Raw genomic sequence first — 21,410 nt, forward strand, 5'->3', positions numbered from 1 at the left:
CTATAAATAACTATTATGACTAGTTATTTAGTTCCTCTATATAACACAATTTTCTGCAGTTGCAGAGTCTACCCAACAACTCTTAATGGCCATAGAATATTTCTTTACCTCTTGGCATGTAAATTCATTTAATAATTTGTATATCATTGGGTATTTAAATTGTTTCCATCTTTTACTATTATAGTTAACACTACAAAGAATATCTTCATACATACAGCTCTTTTTTTTTCTTCTTTGAAATGATTTTATTAAGGCAAATTTCTGAGTTTAATAAATGACTGAAAGTCTGAAGACAGTTAGTGAGCCCTGTGTTATAAACAGAAACAAAATTGACATCCATTCAGGTTAGTGACTAGGTGTTTCATCAATGAACATGGAATATTTGTAATACTGTAGTATTACTGAAAAAAGAATAACTTTTGTGGGTCACAATTTCAATTTTGTGTTCCATATCCTCCCACATTTCAAGGTCAATGGAGTCAAGACAGTGGTTTATTCAGTGCAAATCTTTCACAATATAAAATTCAAGGCCCTTTTGCTCTGATGACCATAGAGCTATTTTTCACAGAAATAAAGCTTTTCCTGATGGTCTTGAAACAATTTCCCACAGCTCAATGAAAAGCAAAAGCATTTTTCTTCTCTCCAAGGAGCCTCAGGCTACATGTAATATGGCACTTAATTTCCTGCACCTTAGTTGGTAACTGTTAAATCAATTCATGAGCAAAGAACTGAACTTTCTTGAAATTCTCCACTCATGCTATCCCACTATATCAACATTTCATAAAATCCCTCCTTTCTCCCCTTCTATTATTGGGCAGAGTGAACTAAGAAACGAAAAATAATTCAATCTAAGTTACTATGTACCATAGCAGATCTCATGAAAGGTACTGGGAGAGAAATAAGATGTAAAGTGCTTTCCAGGAGGTGACAAACTAATTCTGGATGAGCCAAGTCACAAAAAATTAAGAGAACTATTATATCTTATACTTTAGGTATCCTTCACAATTTCAGCAAAGGTAAACTAAACTGACAAATATGTTTCCACACTTATATAACCCGTATATTCCTCCAGATTGTAGAAAACTGCTATGCTGAAATTTTTAAAAAGAAGAAAAAAATGAAAGACAGATGAATGGATGGAGGGAAGGAAAGTGGGAAGGAAGGAAGGAAGGAAGGGAGGGAGGGAGGGAGGGAAAGGAGAATAAAAGAATCCACTAATCCAATGGGAAGAAAATAGGGAGAAATAATGGGTGTTGGTGGGATGTTAGAATTCCACCAAAAACACCTCAAATTCAATTTAAATTGAATTGATATGTAGGTTTTTCTTGCCCTTCTGAGTTTCTCAGATAGTATATTGGCAGGTAGCCTCATTCCCCGCAGTAAGGATGGTTCTTAAAAAACTGGACCCAGATCAATCAATTAGACATTGCCACAGTTTTCTCTCCAAGTGTCATCTAAAAGTTATCAACTCTGGCATGAAATATCATGGACATTTTATAAGACATCCATGCATCATTTCTGATTAACAAGGAAGAATAAGCCTCATGCTTGAAACTGTAGCACCTTCTTCATGTCAATGTATTTAATAACATCCAATACATCTGCTGGCTTTGTATGAGTTCAGAGGTTCAAGCACTCTTCAAATTCTTTTCTCCTGTATTCTGTGTTATTTGCCCATTAAACTTTTTCTGAGTCAACATAAGTATCTGCATTGTTGAATGCTATAATCACTGTCAACCAGAACTATTGTGACTCTGAGTCTCAGCCCATTTGCTGGAAGTTACAATAGTAAGGCTGAAACGTTACAATAGCAAGGCAAAGTCTGATGTGGCTCCGAGTTGCTGATTTAAACTCCCATCAGAGTATCCCACCCATCTCTGAAATCCAACCTACAAGCCTAACTTACCATTTCCCACCTCCCTGTCTATCTCTAGCTTTCCCTATCACCTCTGCCTTCGTTCTTTCTACTAATGGTATCTTCCAACCTTTACTTAGTTTACTCCTAACTTTTCCTTTAGATATCAATTCAAATATTTCTGTTTGGGGGCAAGTCTTTCCCAACCCTCATCCCCAAATTAGATCAATCCAATCTCATGTATCACATCTAAATGTTTTATCAACAAACACAAAGGCAACTTAATGCAGGAGTCTGAAAGACAGACATTCAATATGTCCCAAGGAAGAGGTAGAGAAGCTGAGGACATTAGTTTTGCAGCACGATAAAAAGAAGTATCCCAAAGGATTCACAGTTTCCCAGGCTACAGACTGACTCCTTGGTTTACTGAGACGCCTTAAAACGGCTCTTCAAAGCTGATCTTCTAATTGTGATGCTTGCCTAGAATCTGATGTGGTCCTACTCATTTCTCTCATCCAGTTCTAGGGTTTTCTGGGGAGACAGGAGAGGGAAGAATATTGACTTTCCTCCAAGTGATATTAGGAATGACTAATACAAATAATGGTGAGTCCTGGAAAATTCAGAGAGCTGCATTAAAAAATTAACAACCCAAGTTCCTTGGAGTCATCTGAAAATGAAATAATCGCTCAGAGACAAATCCAACATTTTTTTAAAAAGCATTTCATAAAGGCACAGTTTATTCTAGGAATTTTCAATAACTGTTATTGCTTTTTTGTGGCAGCTATGCTTCAAGTAAGGCTCACTTCATTTCAAGCCTAACTTTGTTCCATTGCAGACAAGAAAAGGGGAGGGGGAGGTTATGTGTTCATATTATCTGATTTTGTGAAATTGCCATGTCAAAATGTAATCCATTTCATGAAAGTAAAAAACTACTTTAAAACATTTTTTAAATAAAATAAAATGTAACCAATGAAATATGGCTGCATGATTACAGGGCACAGTTGATCCTAATTATCAGCAAGTTACAAACCACTCCACTAAATGAATATACATCCCCTAAAATCGAGAAGGGGGCTCTATGAGTATATGATATGCTTGGTACTCTTTTACATGATACTTCCCTATTTGAGCAAAACAAAGAAGAAACAGTGTAGGGATGAGGCAGGATAACTATGGCTCATTTGTCACAAGGCTCCAACTTGCTTGATTTTTCCCTGTGTGTCAGAGAATGTGCACATTGAAAGAGAGGGAGCTCTCCACCACCAAGAGAGCCCAAAAATAGCCCAGCTGATCATAGCCATTGTAAAAATATTCATGGATGAAAGGAAAGATCCTTTCCCAGTCTGATGCTCCTTGACTTGTGATTTGCTAAACTTGGCAAGCCATCACTTACACAACCTGTTTCATAGACAAATCCTTCCAGTTTCAGAAGAAAAAATATCGTCTATCTCAACCTCCATCTCTTTTTCAAACCTTGATAGATGAGAAGAAAATGCTGAATAAAGTTTTAGAATCAGTTTTGCAAGATTGGTTTCAAGGAAGGAAGAGAACAGGTGAAGTGGACAGAGCCAGACTTCCCACATAACTAAGGGCAAGTTAGTTTTATCACTTGTGGGCAAAGTGTTCTCTATGAGGGAATTTACTCCCTTCATAACAAAATCAACCTCTTCTTCCAACAAAAGCTACTGAACCACTTATGCTGTTACGTAAATGTGTTAATGGGGAAATCCATTCAAACATCTGCACTTAGCACTCTGAATTTATACATATGAATGAGTGGAGAGACACTGCCATTCCCACTGTTTTAGCTTCCATGATAGTGGAAAAGGGAAAATACATACAGTATACTCTGATCCAAGGAGAAAGAAGAAAACTTCCCAAAACACAAACTTGTAAATAAAGACAAAAAGACCAAGTTTCCCTGGGGCTGAAGCTGGGTTATGGGCACAGACAGACGTGGAGCCTCCAAGAGAGTCCTGCATGCTAGGCAATATTTAGAGTTCTGCCTCACCAACAGCTCAGGATGCATTCAGATGTAAGCTCAAGGAGTTACGCAGCATCTCTTGGCATTATTGGCTGTTTGCACATCCATGTGTGTGAACGGACTGCAAACCATTCTCAAGGTGGTAAATATTCTTCCCTAGGGCTTTGGGCAGGGTACACCCTCAGTCAATGTTAAATGAATGAATGTATATCTGACACTGGGCGTGTCAAGACTTTGGAAAATTTACTTCCACTCTTGTAAAACTTTTTCTTTAAAAAATGCTTGTAAAAATAATAGATGGAAGGATTCAATTTGTTTTTGCAACCTTGAGACAGCAAGCTGACGAACTGGTTTCTCTGCTTGCTGCCAATGTCCTTCCTGCTCAGTGGATTAATTCAAGGATTTGAGTCTTTAGGATGTCAAGTGAGTGAGTAAAAAAAAAAAAAAAAAAACAATGTAGAACCGAAAACAATGAAAAATGCCTGTCATCAGCATCATCACGATTGATCGCCATCAGCCAGATAATTATCCAGGCTGAAGACGATTGTTACAAACATAAAACCTAAAACAGATGCCTCAAGGTTAACACATCCTAATTGCCTTTTGTGACATCATATAAATACTCAATATTCTATGTTTAAAGATACTGCTACAGAAAAAATAAAAGGAAGTAGAATTAAGAAAGATTATTTCCTATATCCAGAGATATACTGAAATTCCAGAATAAATCTTCCTATTACATTATTACCTATCAAGGTAGAACAGAGTAAAAATTTCCCAAATACAAGAATCTTTGTAAAATAACATATTTAGTATGCACACTTACCAAAATATTACAGTGAGAAATTCACTGACAAGTATTTATGTATATAAAATATGTAGAGTAAGCCATACCAAAAATAAATAACGGAGAAAGTACTTCAAAAATTCCATGTTTGCCTACTGTTTATATACCTCACCAGAACTATACCTATTGACTCACTTGAGAGAAGATACATAATAGTAAAAATAGGAAGGCGGTCATACTGATGGCTAATCAGAAAAACTATTTGGTGTAAAGTAGGATAGTCAGGGTTTAAGAATTTGACAAGAAAGAGAGGAAGAGAGAGGAGAGACAAGAGAGGAGAGAGGAATAGAGAGAGAGAATATAGAAGAAATGGTTCTACTTGGCCGGGCGCAGGCACTTTGGGAGGCCGAGACGGGTGGATCACGAGGTCAGGAGATCGAGACTATCCTGGTGAACACAGTGAAACCCCGTCTCTACTAAAAATACAAAAAACTAGCCGGGCGAGGTGGCGGCGCCTGTGGTCCCAGCTACTTGGGAGGCTGAGGCAGGAGAATGGCGTGAACCCGGGAGGCGGAGCTTGCAGTGAGCCGAGATCCGGCCACTGTACTCCAGCCTGGGCGATAGAGCGAGACTCCGTGTCAAAAAAAAAAAAAAAAAAAAAGAAATGGTTCTACTTACAGCTACTATCTAATCTCCTGGCTTTTCTGACGTTGAATCCAATAACATGTGAATACTTCAAGGATATGTCATATGTCAACACTTTAAGGATACGTAAGCATTCATCCAAATTAGCATGACTAATGTTCAGTTAAGGACATGACAAGGACACAGTGTGGCACTAAAGAAACAAAGTTGCTAATAACATAGAGCTTTTGCAAATAAACTTGTTTCCTTCATATTCATTGCTGTGGAAGGCTTCACATTTTCTTTGTCCAAGGATGCCAGCAGTACAAAGTCCATGGTTTAGGTGTTTCTTTAAATCATGCTTTAAGAACCTAGGGCAGGTTCTTCAACTGTTCGTAAAGAGGAAAAAAAAAAAAAATCCTAACAAAGTGAAAACAGATCTTTCAAATAATACAGATAATGAAGCTGCGTATTAACGTTTTAGATTACAGATGATTAGTATCTATTATTTCTTTTGTTCAGTACCTGGCATGAGAGCTATCTATAAGTAACCAGACCTTATTTATAGATAAATAAAAGTTATAGGAAGCCATTGGGTTAGACTGAGCCTTTGCACCAAGCCCAAAAGACCAAACCAAGATAGAGTCACTCATGCTGAAACTCCTCACCAAGCCAAAACTAAGTTGTTTATCTGACCTTTTAAGCAATCAGGAGAGAGTCATATCCCTAAACAGGCCAGTTTTAGCTACCGTAATAAGGAAGTTCCTCCTGCATTAACCTTTGCAAGGAAGGTAACTTCGAAAAGACCAATTTGCTTTTTGTTCTCTATTTCTGTTTTCCTCTACCCTTTTCTGTTTGTAAAACCAAACTCCTCAGCTCAGCTCACTGAAATATTCATTCTATTTATAGAATGCAAAATTGCTTGATTCTAGAATGGTAAATAAAAAACAGTTAGGATCTTCAAACTAAAATCTGTTGTAATTTTGTCTTTTGAATTATATCTACCTGTTGGAACTAGAAAAGGTTTTGTGAAGGTGGTGTTTTCTAAGTGGAAACTAAAAAGATTGGTAGAAACAATGCAGGAAAATACAATAGAAAAATAATGGAGAGAGTTTGCCCAAGGAACGATAAGATATCCTTTTTACTTAAGTAAAGTATAAGTAAAGTAAACAACTAGAAATGTACTTTGGGGACAAAATATGAAGAAATATGAATGTCAAGCCAAAAAATTTGGACTTTATTTCTTGTTCTACAGGAAATTATGAAAGATTATAAATCATGAGATTGGATTGACCACTTTGTTAGATAACTCCACATTCCAACCTCCCAGCTAAGGATATTGCCTCACTGTCACCTCACCGGGATGGATTGGAATCCCTTTCCCTGTAATTTGAAACTAACATAAATTATATTACCAAGAGCATCTTGTATATATCATAGCACTCCACATAAAACCAACACCTACTGATAAGAGATGGAATAATGTTACTTACTTTTCTAGATTATCAATGTTAACAGTCAGCAATTCATTAAGACTCATCAAGCCTTGGAGTTAAAGAGGCTCATACATGCAGTTTTCAAAAAGCAAACACGTGGAAACAAATACTCACTGACAGGAGAGCTGATTCACCAGTCGTATAGTCACTGCAGAAAATACAGTCCCTGTGTAAGCACTAAAGTTTCCTTTCCCTCACAAGAGCACAACTTCAAGAGGAAATGCATGGGTAAAATGGACAAATCCCAGGCTTACACAGCAACCTAGATGAATTCTAGAAATTTATTGCTGAGTACAATGGACAGGTTTGTTTCAGTCATCATCCAGCGCAAATCACAATGCTCTGAATGTGTTCCGACAAAGTCCTAGAGTGTAGATTCACTACTTTTTTGGTTACAGCTTAGTTTTAAATTTATGTTTTCTTATAAACTCACAGAAAACCAAGGTGCTTTTCTGAAAACGATTCTCATTTTAACGTTCTTGTTGCAAGTTAGAGAACAATACCCCCAACTGAAGGCCTGAGAACCCAATCTTTTTCTGTCCCTTTCCTGTCCTCCTGCCTCTCAGTTCCATTGTTTTCCTGAGGTGAGCCATAGAAACTAAACTAGACCCCTTCTTTCCCAAGGTGGGTGATAGAAACCAGAACCCCTTTTCCCTGAAGCCAGCCAAAAACCTTAACATATTACTCTAACTTGCCCCCTCCACCTTTCTGTATAAAAACTGGCTATGAAAAAATTATCTGACCTACCTTGTTTAACCATAGGTAATAAGATTCCCTTTCCAGAGAGGGTCCTCACCACACTCAGAAGAAAGGAATATGTACTCAGAAAGGCCAAGAAAAATCTAGACAGACAGGTTTTACTGAGGTTCCCTACTCAGTCTATTAGCATTAAATCATATTCATTTTGTCCAATCATATTTCTACAGGATACTGTCCATACTTTGTTAAACCTAAGAACAAAAAGGGACAAATTATTCCCCTGCTTCTTTGGGCCTTCATTCTGAAAGGCTTCATGTCATGTAAAACTATGATCAAAGAAATTTATATGCTTTTTTCCTCTCAATCTGCCTCTTGTCAATAATTTTCAGTGAACCTTAAGGCAGTAGAGGAAATGTTTTCTGGTGGCCCGTATACTCTCCATCCATTGATAAAATGATTCATGCTGTTCCTATCAAAGAATAGATTGTTTCTAAGTGAAAATATTCCCTCAAGTTTATTCAGGTGTTAGAGATATGCCTAGGCCAGAAGGGAGAAGCCACAAGTTGGTAAGGAGAGCCAAATTTGAGGGGCAGTCATAAAACACTTATTATTTTTTTTAATTTTTTTTTTTATTATACTTTAAGTTCTAGGGTACATGTGCCTAACGTGCAGGTTTGTTACATATGTATACATGTGCCATGTTGGTGTGCTGCACCCATCAACTCGTCAGCACCCATCAATTCATCATTTATATCAGGTATAACTCCCCAATGCAATCCCTCCCCCCTCCCCCCTCCCCATGATAGGCCCCAGTGTGTGATGTTCCCCTTCCCGAGTCCAAGTGAGCTCATTGTTCAGTTCCCACCTATGAGTGAGAACATGCGGTGTTTGGTTTTCTCTTCTTGTGATAGTTTGCTAAGAATGATGGTTTCCAGCTGCATCCATGTCCCTACAAAGGATGCAAACTCATCCTTTTTTATGGCTGCATAGTATTCCACGGTGTATATGTGCCACATTTTCTTAATCCAGTCTGTCACTGATGGACATTTGGGTTGATTCCAAGTCTTTGCTATTGTGAATAGTGCCGCAATAAACATACGTGTGCATGTGTCTTTGTAGTAGCATAATTTATAATCCTTTGGGTATATACCCAGTAGTGGGATGGCTGGGTCATATGGTACATCTAGTTCTAGATCCTTGAGGAATTGCCATACTGTTTTCCTTATTATCGTTTTTGCGCTGAATGAGAAAGCATTCTGTAAGTATTTCTGTCCATATGCATAACTGCTGTTATTGCAAAACCAAGAGACACAGTAAAGATGGTTTTCAAGGGAAAACAAAGAATGATGCTTGGTCTGCAGTGGGGGCAGCTGTTTGATCAATCTCTATAGGGTTTTCACATGAAGCTTTTGGTCCAAAAGAGGCAAATCCTTTGTGATTTTTAACTGGGTAACTATGAGTATTGCTTGCAGAAACTACGACGGTGCTGCAGCGCTCACTGCTGTTTGCATGGGTCTTTACAGTGAACTTTCTTTCCTCCTTGCGTGTCTTCAGAGCAGCGAAGTCCACCGCCCAGCATCTGTATGAGGATCTGGCTGTCACAGTCCCTGCAGCGCCTATCCCGTACACATACATTTCCCCCTTTTCTTTTTTTGAGACAGAGTCTCACTGTCACCCTGACTGGAGAGCAGTGGTACAATCTTGGCCCACTGCAACCTCTGCCTCCCGGGTTCAAGCGATTCTTCTGCCCCAGCCTCCTGAGTAGCTGGGAATACAGGTGCCTGCCACCACGCCCAGCTAATTTTTGTATTTTCAGTAGGGATGGGGTTTCACCATGTTGGCCAGGCTGGTCTTGAACTCCTGACCTCGTGATCCACTCACCTTAGCCTCCCAAAGTGCTGGGATTACAGGTGTGAGCCACCCCGCCCAGCCACATTTCTCCTTTAAAGGTCTGATGCTGTTACCAATCAGTCGGCTTATCTATATTAAAGACTGAAAATCATCACTGTGTCAACATATATTGATGACCAGACTTTACGTATGTAACAGGATCTTTGTAAATGACAAACTTTGGCTGAAGCATCAGGGAATAAGAGATATGAATTCTAAAATTTTATTCCAGAAAATATAGAAATCTGAAAATAGGTAACACAGAAATTGGTTACACTGCTCTAAATTCTACAAGGAAGACATAGAACGTTTAAGAGCAGGGCTTGATAATTTCCTCATCTCAAACCTAGAAAAGGGGCTTCAATAGGACCATGGAGAGTTTCTGATCTTCCCACTGTACTGAGAAGCACAGGACACCAATGTCAACATATAGTCCTACCTAGGAACGTAGACAGCAAGGGCGAGGAGCTCATCCTATATTTTGACTGAACGGCATTCCCAAAGCTGGTCAAGACAGAGGAGAATGAGTGTATAATACTTCTAGAACAGATATGGGCCACATGGTAAAAAAGAACCAGCCTAGAGTCTTTTAAAACTCCAGGCCAAGAGAGCAGGATAAGAGGAAATGAGGCTTTAAATAACAGGAAAAGCCTACATATGGTAGAAAGTGGAAAACCAAGAGCTGATGGAAAAGTGGTTTGAAGGTGAGGAGTCATCACCGAACTGACAGAGTTTCAGTTGAGAGCCCACAAAGGGAAGTCTCTAAAAAACCCTCAAAAACTACAGTAGGTAAGAGCTACTCCCAAATAGATTCTTACTGAAGTATCAATCAAGTAACAGTTCTCTGGTTCCCTTCCTGCTCCTCCCTCTCCATATTCTAACTAGTCCTGAAGCTATTAAACATAGTGGTTGATTTGGGCAGTGGAGGTTACTAAAATTTTTGATGGCCTTCCTGCAAGAATGTCATAGTTAGGGCCTGATTCTGGATGACAGTGTGGAATGAATAACCTTTGAATAACAGAGGAAGTGTTTATGTTCTATTGATCTGGGAAATTTACTTATTAAGTGAATAAGTGTTTTACAACTTGAAGAAAAATGATGAGTTTCATCCAAGGACATGGGAAAATTTTCCTTGTGTATAAATTTTTAAAGGACAGTTAACGAAACTGATCAATACGTACATTGATTTTACCTTATAAGTCATGCTTGATTAATGTATGAGTTCACATATATCTCTATATATGTATCATGTACATTCCCACAGAGAACTTTATTTAACCTAGACAGACACTCTATGAGATAAATATGTCTCTCATTTCATAGGTAAAGAAAATGACTCTAAGAGAGACCACTTAAGACAATTAGCTTGCTTGAATTGAATGAATAGACAGACATTTTTCTAAGCATTTCATGTATTTATTTCATTTATCTCTCATAACAATCCTATGAAGTAGTCACTATTATAGTCCCCATTTTATAGATGAAGAAACAGAGGCAAAGAGATATTAAAGTTCACAGCCAGCAAGTGATACGGTCGCAATTAACAGCTGTCAGTTGAGCATCAGAGCCTACAGTCCTATCCACGAGGCACGTGACATAGTGAGTGAGCAGCAAAGTCAGCATCTACACCAGAAATCCTGAACGAGATTTCCCCTAGATCAATTTGTGAGGACTCAGCTGTATCATAAACAATAAAACAAAAGTTAAAAAGGAAGGAGGGCGGTACAACAGGTCTGGCACTAACTAGCTTGCTGTGCGGCACGGGGTAAATAACTTACATGTTCTGGGCTTGAGTTTCCATGTCGATTAAATTAAGGAAATGGACTCGAGAGTCTCCAGGGACCCTTCCAGATTGGAATTTGATTTCCAGCTCTAAAAGAATATGTGTGTGGTGGGCAGCTAATGCATATTAAATTATGCAAACAATTTAGCCTTGCATTTGACTGCAGGGCTGATGAAATATTTTTAAAATTTACATTTACATAAGAGATAGTTTTGAAAAAATGCTATCTTAACATGCAATCAAAAAATATTTTTATAACATGTCAACTGGATGAAAATAAAAGACAGTTTCAAAGATCAAAGAAGCCTAAATGTGTTTTTTTTTTCAAGAGAGTGTGATGGGGTTATACATAGATTCATTATTATTATTTTTAGAACTGCACAGCTGTTTTGGCAGCTTGTTTTGTAAATGCTACTTTGCAAATGTAATGAGGTTTTTTTCCAAACAAATTTTAGTTAATGGAGCAGATAACACATTTATTTCCTTGTCATAGCTTAGCATTAAATAAGAAATGTAACAAGAATTCAGAGTTTAAAATATGAAACATGGTATTTGGTCTCTTTACTTACTAGTTACAAAATTAGAAAATTACTCAATATTTTACTTCCTCTCCATATATATTATAATTATCTGTGATTACAAAATGTTTTTCAGAATTTCATTTCTTTTCACATAAGTCTTTTGCTGTTGTAAAATCAATAGTTGTATTTCTAGTGCCTCTTCAAAGCAAATCTCAAGTTGCTGAGCAGAAATTTGTATAGTATCTGACATGATTTAGGCCTTCTTATGTGCAAATTACTGCTCCCGATGCTTTACATTTATGGTTTTATTTTTTTCTCACAACGAACCCATATCTAAGAACTATCATCCTCATTTGACAAGTGAGGAAACAGAGGCAGAAAGAGTAATTTGCCAAAGTTAATCAGTTAGTTGGAGAGCTAGGATCTGACTATAGACTGTCGATAGGTGCAGAATAAAACCAGAAACAACAGGATAAATAACAATAATATAAGCTAAAATATTCTAATTTTTAGATTAAATGTTTAAGGCTTTGATGTAATATCTCAGATATATTTCCACAGAAGGCCTGTTTTTAAAATGTAAAATTTAGGCCTTCTGTGAAGTCTTATTTATTTTTGAAAATTCTGTTTCATTACAAAAAGGATTTGACAAGAGAAATGCCGTTCTCCACTTATTCACTACGCTGAATGACGGGGCCTCAGATATCTGTGGTGCAGTTTTCCTTACACTTTCTGCGGTCTCTCGCATTCAGTGTGTGGGGTGTATTAGTTTCCTGGGGCTGCCACTACAATTACCACAAACTGGATGGTTTAGACAACAAAAACTTACTATCTCACAGTTCTGAAGGCCAGAATTCTGAAACCAAAATGTCAGCAAGGCCATCTTCCCTCTAAATTCTCTAGGGAAGAATCCTAATTTGCCTTGTCCTAGCTTTGGGGGGTTAATGAAAATCTTTGGTGTTTTTTGGTTTGTAGCCACATCACCTCATCCTCTGCCTCTGTCTTCACATGCATGGCCTTCTACCTGTGTATCTCTGCATCTCTCCCTATCTTATAAGGACACTAGTCATTGGATGGAAGACCCACTCTGAATCAAGTATGACGTCATCTTAAGGTCCTTAATTAATTATATATGTAGAAAGCCTATTTCCAAATAAGGTCACATTCTGAGATTCGAAGTAGACACGAATTTGGGGGACAGTATTCACGTGTGCAGATACTGTGGCCTGGCATTAAGTTGACATTGACATACACCTCTGAGAGGCTCTATATTAAACACACAATCTTTGTAATGACTTCACAGATGTCTCCAGGCTGCCGGAGGTCGCACTGTGACCTCAGCCTGGGCACTTAGCAACACATGGGCAAACAGTTTTCAGAGATCCCAAAGGACTGAGGTGAAGGGATTAGGGGTAGACCTCTGAGTACAGTGCAACCAGGGCTTACCTAAAACATAATGAATATGTGCCTCAGCCCTTCCAAAGCTATTCCCTATAGCCCTTATGCAGTCCTAGAGTGGAAAGGCTTCAGTGTTTCAAATCCTCCTACTTTCCTGATTACACTGCAGATACTAGTGTGAAAATGTCTACTTGGAGATTTCCTGCAAAACTGTTTCCATAAATCTCCAATAACAGTATAAATTAGAAACAAGAATTAACCTACACTCATTTGACTGCCGTGACGTACAGAGCACACACTACTTATTCATTTGCTGTAGGTAGCCACTTCATCTACTTTAAGAACATTCATAAGTGATATGTGGTGTTTTTAATAAATCATAACTGAGTAAAACGTGTATTTTATTGTGTAGGTTATATTTTCAATCTTCTAAATATTTCTGAACAATTGTCTGATTAATTCCTTAGAATGCAAGCTCCGTTTGTTCTCAGACTTTTCACCAATATCTAGGTGAACATCTGGTACATAGTAGGTACTCAACACAACACATATTTTTTGAGTAAACGAATGAATGAGTTAATGAATTTGGCTGAATGGGTGAATCTAGATGACAAGAGAATGCAAAATTACTAGATTCTTAAATATAGAACATGCCCCCTTATTACTCTAGTCAAAAAATAATTTATACTAGAAGAGCTATTTTGTTTTGGATTCTCTTCCACTGTGTGCTGTCCCTCCACACTCCCACTATGAGATGTTTGAAAATTTTCTTTAAGGAGTGGCCAAGTGTACTGTGTACCAAAATAAAACAGTAAGTATGTAAATGACTATATCTTTGTTTTCACTGTGGCTTCCAAGTTCTAGGTCAATTAATTGGGTCAAATATAAAAGCTCCATAGGCCTTTACGCCTACAGATTCTGTTTATCGATATATATATATGTTACAGCTCTCTGTCTCATATATATATACACATATATATTTATGTGTATATATACACTCACATATATATATGAGATAGAGAGCTGTAACATGCATAACAATATGACCTTGAATTAATATTTTACTCTTACTTCCCACATTAAGAAGTTCATTCTTTTGAACAGTTTCAAGTCTACAGAAATTGCCCAGAGAGTGCAGAGAGTATATACTATAAATAAGGCACTAGATGTGATTACTCAGGGAGAGCGAGGAGACATGTAAAGCTTAATTTCTGCCCATGAGGTAAGCGGGACCTGAGAGCTATACACATAAACAGATAAAATGGATGCCTTGTGCTGTTGAAAAAGGGAAGACCATGTTTTGCAGGCAGTATTACAGCATTTCCCAGAATCAAGAAATGATGTATGTGAGGGAAAACTGGGGAAGGGACTTCCCAGATGAGGTGGCCCTTGGACTGGCCCTTGAAAAATAATGTAAAATATGTAAATAATGTAAACAAGGTAAAAAATGCAAATAATGTAAAAATAATCTAAATACAACAGGTATGAGAAAAATTTTCATGACATGAATGGCATAAAACATATTTTTGAATGTTATCTAAAATATTAGATCAATGTAACTACCATAAAACACCTAGTCTGGGGTTAGCACATATGGAACCACAGTCTATAAGAACTATTATTATTTATGTTATTTATAATAGTAATAAAAGTATGAAAAGTTCTTTTTCAGTTGTGATTCGCTCTGGGTAGAACATTGTGATTCACCTTATTTTCTTTCCAAACAAAAACATTATTATCTTTAATAATTTTTTGCCATCAGAGAGGCAACTAAACTCTTCGTTAAAGGATGAGGTTGAGCACAAGCACTTATTTGATCATTTATATTCAGCTCTATTCACAAAAGGATTGAAAATAATTTTCACACACATATAATTAAATTGCTATAGGATTTCAATGTTTAGGAGATGTTACTTAGAATAGTTATTTGTGTACACATGTCATCACTACTGGTTGGAAGAGAATCTCATTTTCTCTTAGAAGGGTAAATTTTCCCTCCTTTATTTGTCACAACAGAGAAACCAATTTTCAGTGGCCCCTACATCTTTATTCCACATGAGGTGCAGGTAATCTCATTAGTCAAAACTTGATGTTCACTGGGCCATGTAAAAAATGAATAGGGCTATTTAGGTTTAAAAGGTGGTGGAAGAGTGGTCAGTGGGGGAAGTACTACTTTATATCACTGCCTGAAGAGCAACAAAGAATTCCTCTCCTATTTCCACGCGGTCAGCACTTCTAAAACAGAGCCCAGGTTCTCTCATCTCAGTGCACTCATAAAAGCCTGAAATTCTCCTTCTTTCCTGCTCTTCCAGAGAAATTCCACGAAGCTGAATGCATAAGAGCATTTGGGATCACTTACACACGCAGTTTTCTCCACAGGTAGGCTCTGAGGTCTAATTCAGAGACTCAGAAATAATCCTACACTTCTGTCTTAGAGCAACACTGAATTCTGCATTGCAGCTTTTCCAACTACTAGACACTTGCCACTAATAATAAAATGGGGTACTTTGATCCCCATTTGCACTCTTGTCCCTATTTTCTGCTAGTTAGAGCCTAGAAAATCATTACTCCAAACCTCAACATTCTTTCTACACTAGAAAGTTCTTGATGAGAAGGATCATGGAATATTTGCATTTTACCTTTGGTGACATGCTGATGATCACAGGGCACCCTGCCCATTGTGGATGTTCAATTAGTATTCTCAAATGGAAATCTGGTTGATAGAACTCTTTGAGATATCTGCTAAAATGTGCCCCAATTGCTGCTATATCCTACTCTGTCCTTCAAATAATCTTTACACTAGAAGTTTCCAACACAAACGTAAAAAACATAGTATTACCTTTGCAATTTAGATTCCCAATGATATGAGACTCTATCATTGGGAATCCAGGAGATGGGACAGAAGGGAGAGGAGATTTAAAAATATATAGGAAGAACAAAATGTATTGATCTATTTGATTTTTGAGAAGCAGGTCACACTGCAGAACAGCATTTTATCTGGCATTCCACAGGGAGAGAGTAATTTTTGTCATGATTCTCAAGGCAAATCAATAGAGTTAGAGAAGAAGAAGAACAAAACTCCAAATCTCAAGTTCCTAATTAACTCAGAAAGCAATGAAATCTAGACAAGCTCTAATGTAATATACTGGCTTTCATAAAGTCATAGAATCAACAGGCTGGAAGTGTTGAAATGAGTTCCTGGAGTCACCTAGAAAACTACTGGGGAAGCTGGATTTTAACCCATTGGCCCTGGTGTTACGCAGCAAGCACTGGGCTCATATCAGATTGCTGGTGACTCTGAGGTTATGTATGTTACTGGGATTTACATTCAACAAGCTGATTGGACTGCCCAGGAGCTACACTAGTTCGGTTCCACCAAGGTACAAGTGGAGACATAGCCTTTATTTGAAGACACATGACAGAGATGTATAGCAAGCTATTGTAGTATACTAAGTACTATTTGGGATTTACCATGACCTGACAAATGCAGTGTTCAAGTCTTGAGTACACTGCTGCCCTATGAAATGAAATGTAATACAAATCATCTTCTGCCAATTTAATCCCCATGACCCTTAGTAGTTGATAAGCAATTAATACCTGTGAGAGTGGAATTATCATCTCCGTTTTACAGATGAGCTATATAAGCCTCAAAGAAATAAAGGAACTTGGCCATAAGCACATTATTTCTAATGGGCTAAGCCAGTACTAAAATTCAAGCCTCCCGAGTCTAAACCTCATGCTCTTTTCACTACAGTCTCAAGCAAATATCTTCACATCAAGAACTGATTTTCTAGATCAATGACTTAAGAAGAATATCAGCTTATTATAGGGACTGCGACATGAGTAAATTAAATATCATTGATATGGTTTGTTCCTGTATTTTTTTTCAAAAATGGCCTATGCAAATAAGCATTTTTCTAAGAATCTCTCATGTGAGTGTAGTTCAGTTACTGTCATTTTCTTATTAAAACCTGAAATTCTTTTAAATTCTGAAGCTCTTGTTTCACTTTCTCTCTAATAAAACTGAAATGTCCAAAAAGCTAATTATACTTTCATTTTTGGGGTTTATGCTGTGAACCACCTTTTAGGTCAAACTAAAATTATTTTCATGGCTGACTTTAGTAATTAAAACTTCTTGCATGAAGTAAAAGAAATAACATCCTATTGTGACAGTATTCTAGACTATTTCAAGGTTATCTTGTTTTTGGTGGAAATAACCAAAGATAACTGAGTGAACTAACTGTGTGCTCCTCAAGTATGACAGCAAATATTTGAGTATTTACAATGTGCTGGAGACACAAAAATTAGTACAACCTGGTGCCTGTCCCTGATGAGACTGCAGTTTAGGACAGATGGATACACAATCAATTAAACAAAAATATATCAAACTTAGTCACATAAGCAAAGAATGGCAGGCTTAGAGAAGGCCAGTCATTGATTCATCTGAAGCAAGTGAAAACTCCACTAAGGAGGTGACAACTGAATCTTGAAGTAACAGACATGCTTTTGCTACAATAGGAACTTTAAAAAGCTAAGGAGTAAAAGGATCAGTCCTGGAGCTCTGAATTGTACATCACTGGATTTCTGGTTATGTTTTCTATTCCATGAGCTGTTGGCGCCCATCAGAGAGAGGTTAATTTTCTGATGGAGCCATTAAGCCTCCCAAAGGTCCTCACCGAATCAGACAACCCTCCAACTCAAATATGCGTCCATGGTAGACTCTGTTTGCAAGTGTTCCCACTCACGGTTTCCATTCACTGTTACTAGTGCTGAGTACTGCAGTGTTACTGAGTTATGGGGAATCTAAAGCAGCGAGAATTCTGTTACCCTTTTTCTTCAGTTGCTCAGAATGATCTGCAATCTGATTGAATTGATTGATTTCTGTGATCATGACCAGTTTGGTTGTTTCACATCTGCTTGCAAATGGCAGATACAGAGGTTTCAACAAGGAAATGTTAAATCATCTCCAAAAAAGGTACAGAAGAGAGAATGGAATGGACTGATTCTTACTGAATGAAGAAATAACTGAAGGAAAAAGAAATCCTTTTATCTGTTGTGTTCATTAATATTCACAAAACTTTTAAGACAATGGTTTATGGTTGTTCTGAGTATATTCTTGAGATTGATTTTTGTTTAATTATCTTCATTTTTATCAACAAGTGATCAAATAACACAATAGTTCCATGATAGGAGAGGGTTTTGACGACTTACGGGAAACTTTAAGACACTATATATCTGCTGCTGAGCCATGGCATGCACACTTCCACTGTAAGGAAGGGTTGTTGTAAAATATGCTATCCTTTCAAAATGGTTCCTTCAGAGTTTCCATCCTATCCAATGCTAAGATAATAAGGCAATCTACAAACTTAAAAAAAAAAAAAAAGCTGAAATAGAAAATTAATGATCAAACATAAATGCAATTGTCCAAATGACTCAGAATAAATTAAAGATTACCAGGCTTAAAATAAGAAAAATATAGCATTTGACTATACTAACCTTTTCTCTCCAAAAACATTTTGTCAATCACCCTATCTGTTTCTTTTTGATTAACTTTCAAGGTTTAGATCTAATCATATAGCCTACCATAATAATTTATGAACCTTCCTTTATTTACTAATTCCCTGACTGTTATTTCCTTTACCCTCATCTGCACTTAACATTTCACTGCTGAATATATTATCTCATTCTCAAATTGTATTCTCTTTTTGCATATTGTCTTTCCAAATAAATCAGGGAGGAACTGTGTCTTGTATTTTCTTTTTATCTTCATGATATTTAACACAATGCTATGCATATACCTTCATTCAGCAGTTGTTCAGAGGTTAACAGTCTGTAAAATTTAGCTTATTGTTTTAATGTGTTTAGCTATCTGGTCTGTTGCATCAAAGCAGACTAGAAGCAGCAGTTGAAAAACTCTAGCAGCTTTTCAAAGCAGACTAGAAAAGCTCTGAAAGCTAGCACAAGTGAGAAGAGATTCCATTTAAAAAGCTAGCCAAAATAGTAAAACCGCTAACCCCAAAGTAGACTGGGGTCCTTCAGTGGAGGAGCAAATGATTGCAAAACTGTAAATGACTCTGAGAATGTAAATGAAAAGAGTATTCACCTACATTTCAAGTTCAACAACTATTTACTTAATACTTATTGTGTGCCAAGAACTATGCTAGAATTCGAGTTTATAAAGCTTGACACGGCATCTGGATCATTTGCTTTTGAGATACTCACTGTCTACTAGTGGAAAGGGATATATTATCTTATTTTCAAAAACAAAACCAAAAAAAGTGGCAAATGTTATGACAAATATAAACACCTTAGAGCAGAAGCACAGACAAAAGATACTTCTTCAACTCAGCCTAAGTCAAAAAGGGCTTCCTGGTGTAGTAACTTTCCTTGATAAACTCAGTTACCAAGAAAATGTAGTTATTGTCAGTTACTGTTTAATAAGGCACTAATCACTAATCACCCCTAGAAATAAGTTGAAGGAAAGGCTTTAGAATAAAAAAAAGAATCTTCCAAAAGCGCTTCAGGATTTGGGGTGTTCATTATAGGCACAACTTTGGGTAGAAGTGACAAGTTTTCAAGCGATCTGTGGGAGGGAAAAAATTAGTTTGTGAACTGCAGTGCTACTCTGTGTGACAAAGATGCATCATTCACAAAATACAAACAATTACCTAACAGAAAAATAAATTCACAGCAGGAACCAGAGCAATTTATAGCAATTAATGCAGAATACACTTAACATGGACATCAAGAAGTACTATCAAAGCTGAAGTGCAATTACATAAACCATCTAGGTATCGTTTAAGAGAAAGACAAAATATAGTATCTATTCTCCCAAAGGATTCATGAATCTTCCTTCAAAATTAGATTTATGCCTGTGATTAATTTTTTAAATTTCTACTAAATTGTGGTATGCTCTTTTGTTATAGCTGATACCCAGATGAAATTTATATTTAAAATACAAATGATAGTTATATCTTAATTGATGATTCCACATTTCCAGTTGACAGCCTGAAAGTTCATCCATGGCCATCCTATTTTCTTGAATCATCAACTATAAAGTGTTCATAATTAGGATTTTGACAATGATAAATGTACTCAAGCAATAGAGCTCCAATTAATTCTTATTAAATGGCTTTTCAATATCAAAGTAGACAAAATTTTAGTCTATCCCAAAACTGGTTCGTGCTGGTTACCAAGGAACATGGGCCCTGGTTATAAATCCATTTTTCTACTTGAAATAGCACTTTAAAGATTGGCTGCAAACTGTGCACTCAGGATATAAACACTGTATTTCCATTTTAAATATCTTCAACATTTCCTAAGCTCTCATGTGTACCATGCCTTTTATGCTTAACTTTTGTCATAGAACTACCATTCATGATACCAAAAAAAGCCCCGTGTCCGAGTGCCCTTGACATCCCACTACAAGAGGAAACCACTCACTGATACTCAAGTCTATTACCACCAAGAAATCTTTCCAGGAAATTGGGTGACATTCAAGGAAAACACTGATAATCATGCAGGAACCTGAAGGTTATATTTAAAATGATTTGATCAGCCTCTGACAATAGAAAAGAGTTTTGGGGAAATAGCCGAGCATCTTTCATTCATTTATTCAACAGTTATTGATTATGTATTTACAATGCCAGGCTCCATTCTAAGTGCTGGGATGCAGGACCAAAGAAGATAGACAAGGTCCCTGGCCTCGTGGAACTTACATTTCTTTGACTGAATCCATCAGTGCCTCGCTAAACACATCAATAATTTCAGACAGTGACAAGCGTTACAATGACAACAAAACAGATAATGTGACTGGTGATTTGGAGCAAAAGGATCGCATCTCAGTTTTGTGCCAAAAGGAAGGTAAGAATAAAACAAGAAGGAACAGTCACTGGAAGATATGAAGAAAAAAACAAGTAGAGGATTCAAATGGGAAAATACAGTGACCATTCTAAGTCGACATGTGTGAGGAAGAGACTGGAATCTTGCTGGGTACTGCACAGGCCTGGCTCCAGCCTGCAGGAGAGAAGAGCAAACAAGCCAGAGTGGGATTATTGACTGCATCTCTTTTTAGTTTCATTATGTGGGAGAGTTAACCACTTTTAACTTTTGTTTATTTACTACAAAATTAAAGTAACATCAAATATCTAAGTTTGTACTTAATATTAATTAGTGTAAATAAAGCACTTGGTACATATTAAATGTCCAATAAATGCCAGTTCTCTTTACCAGGGGAATAAGTAGAATTTACAAAATAGGGATTACAAGGAGATATCAAGCCCAGTTATAATAATTTATTTTATAACACAGCTGACAGTACCTCATTCAACCTTCCAGTAGCCCTTCAGAAAAGGTTTTATCATCTTTCTCTTA

At 37.1% G+C, this 21,410-nt stretch overlaps 1 protein-coding gene and 1 long non-coding RNA gene across 5 annotated transcripts in view; one reads left to right on the forward strand and one right to left on the reverse strand.

Moving 5' to 3' along the window:
* The window catches only part of LOC111544293, a 19,256-nt gene extending 4,811 nt beyond the window's left edge, over positions 1 to 14,445 (forward strand). The window contains exons 3-4 of the long non-coding RNA XR_002732100.1: positions 14,142 to 14,259; positions 14,344 to 14,445. This is a non-coding gene — a long non-coding RNA (uncharacterized LOC111544293). The remainder of the gene's footprint in view (positions 1 to 14,141; positions 14,260 to 14,343) is intronic.
* The window catches only part of FGF12 (fibroblast growth factor 12), a 595,999-nt gene that overhangs the window by 112,455 nt on the left and 462,134 nt on the right, over positions 1 to 21,410 (reverse strand). The gene's annotated exons all lie outside the window — the stretch shown is intronic.

The sequence above is a fragment of the Piliocolobus tephrosceles genome, chromosome 2, assembly GCF_002776525.5.
Source record: "Piliocolobus tephrosceles isolate RC106 chromosome 2, ASM277652v3, whole genome shotgun sequence".
Taxonomy (NCBI): domain Eukaryota; kingdom Metazoa; phylum Chordata; class Mammalia; order Primates; family Cercopithecidae; genus Piliocolobus; species Piliocolobus tephrosceles.